We start from the raw sequence: 2500 nt of genomic DNA, 5'->3' as shown, positions 1-2500 counted from the left end.
GCAAAGACGCTGCATAGAGTGTGCGGGCAACCATTGTATTGAAGAGTGCAGAGCCAACTTTTCCCGGTGCGCTGCATGCTTAAGTTCGGGATTCGACGGTGCAGACGATCACACAATCAGAGACCTAAACTGCCCGGTAGCTCAAGAATGGCGTGAACGGGCAGAACGCAATTGGGAAGAGTAAAGTACAAAGTTTAGTCTAAAACAACAATATAAACGGACAAACATGCAAACCCTCCAAAAAAACACCTGTAGCGTCAAAAATCCAAAGAGCTCATCGGCAAGTATTAAAACAAACACAAGAATACACTCTCTCCGAATAATTCAAGTTAACCTAGCCCACTGCAGCAAAGCAAATGAAGCACTTAACGTTCATCGAAACTGCAACCAATTCGATCTATCTATTCTCCAAGAACCTTATCATTATAAAAACAAAATAACTGGTTTCCCCCTTAAACACACTATTATAAGCCACAAAACGAACCCAAAAGTAGCAGTTATAATACATAATCCTAATATTCAAACGTTCCCTATATTAATCCTACCAAATGTTATAGTACTAAAAATATATTGGAATAAACAGGAAGTCCTAATTATAAATGTTTACGCACCACCTAAAGGAAATATTGAGGAGCTTTTAAATATAATTGAACCTATTATAGCAGAATCTAGGGACCAAATACTAATCGCAGGAGACTTCAATGCCTTTAACAAAATTTGGGGTGGGACTCAAAATAATGAGCGAGGGGAATTATTATTTGAATTCATAATAGCACATAATCTTCAACTTTTAAACTTACCAAATTCACCGCCTACATTCGAAAGTAAAAACGGAAGAAGCTGGATAGATTTAACTTTCGCTTCTGCAGACCTCTATCCCAAAGTATATGAATGGCACGTTAATGAAGAAGAAAATTCTAGCGACCATAGATATATCGAATATAACTTATTTAATGAAGCAGTAAAACAGGAAAAACGACTAACGCAAAATGGAGAGCACAAGCTACTTAAAGAATTAGAAAAAGACCCTTGGATGAAAGAAACAGCAGAATATGAGATTAACACTATTAGAAGATTAGAGTTTGTCACAAAGCACTTTTATGAAAAAATTAACAGATTAAAAAAGAAATATTCGAAAAATATAAATAATTGTTCAAACACATATAATAAGTGGTGGACCGCAGAATTAGAAATAGAGAGGAAACGAGTTAGGGCATTACGAAGACGTTTTCAAAAGGCAAGAGGAGAACAAAGAACTATATATCGAGAAAACTACCTTCAAAATCTTAAGAGTTATCAAGAACAAGTCAGTAAAGCAAGAGATGAATCCTGGAAAAATCTTTGCAGTACAGTAACAAAAAACAATCCATTCACACTCCCATACAAAATAGCAGCAGAAAAATTAAAAACACCCATTTTAATTAGGTCCATGCAATTATCCGGAAATAAACAAACGAAATCAATAGAAGAATCACTTACCTACATATTAGAAACTTTATTCCCCACGTTAACAGAAAGAACAAATGTAGAGGAAGAGATAAGATTAGAAACTACTGATAATGATAAACCTTTTACGGAGGAAGAAATGAATAGTGTGGTGAATAACCTCCGCAAAAAAGTCGCAGTAGGCCCTGATAACTTATCTACGCAATTAATCCAGTGTCTTTATCTGAAACATAAAAAATTTTTTCTTAACATTTTCAATGCTGCATTAAAACTAGGACACTTCCCGTCAGTTTGGAAGAATTCTAAAATAATACTAATACCGAAAAAGGAACTGGACATACATAATCCGAAACCACAACATTACAGACCGCTGGCAATTAATTCCATACTAGGAAAAGTGTTAGAAAAGCTTCTTAATGATAGATTATACTATTTTTTATATGTAAACAATTTTTTCCCAAAAAACCAGTTTGGATTTACACACAGCACATCGGCGACAGACGCTCTAGAAGAAATATCAAACACTATTACCAGCAACACAACATGCAAAACAATTTTAATCTCATTAGATATTAGGAATGCTTTTAATCATATACAACCAAAATATATTAAAGAATACCTCGAAAGGGTTAAGTGTCCTAGCGATATTGGCACCCTAGCATTGAACACATTAATGAATAGAGTTATTTCCTACACCACACCACACTTAAACATTGAAAAGAATCTCAAACAAGGCTCTCCACAGGGTTCGCCACTAAGCCCACTTTTTTGGAACATAACAATTTCAGACTTACTCCAAACAGATTTCCCCGAAAATACAAAAATTCAAGCGTTTGCAGATGACATAACAATTATAATACAAGGACCCACACGCAAAGTAATTGAAGACACAGCAAATCAAGCTTTAGAAATGATACAACAATGGGCAGAAAAGAAAACAGTGACCTTCAACTTGGCGAAAAGTAAGTTTTTAATTATAGGAAAACATTATCAAAACAGACCACCAATTATTAAACTAGGAGAAAAGAAAATACAATGTTCCAATAACCTAAAA

The sequence above is a fragment of the Rhipicephalus microplus genome, chromosome 7, assembly GCF_043290135.1.
Source record: "Rhipicephalus microplus isolate Deutch F79 chromosome 7, USDA_Rmic, whole genome shotgun sequence".
Classification (NCBI taxonomy): domain Eukaryota; kingdom Metazoa; phylum Arthropoda; class Arachnida; order Ixodida; family Ixodidae; genus Rhipicephalus; species Rhipicephalus microplus.
This window is presented reverse-complemented; position numbering follows the sequence as displayed.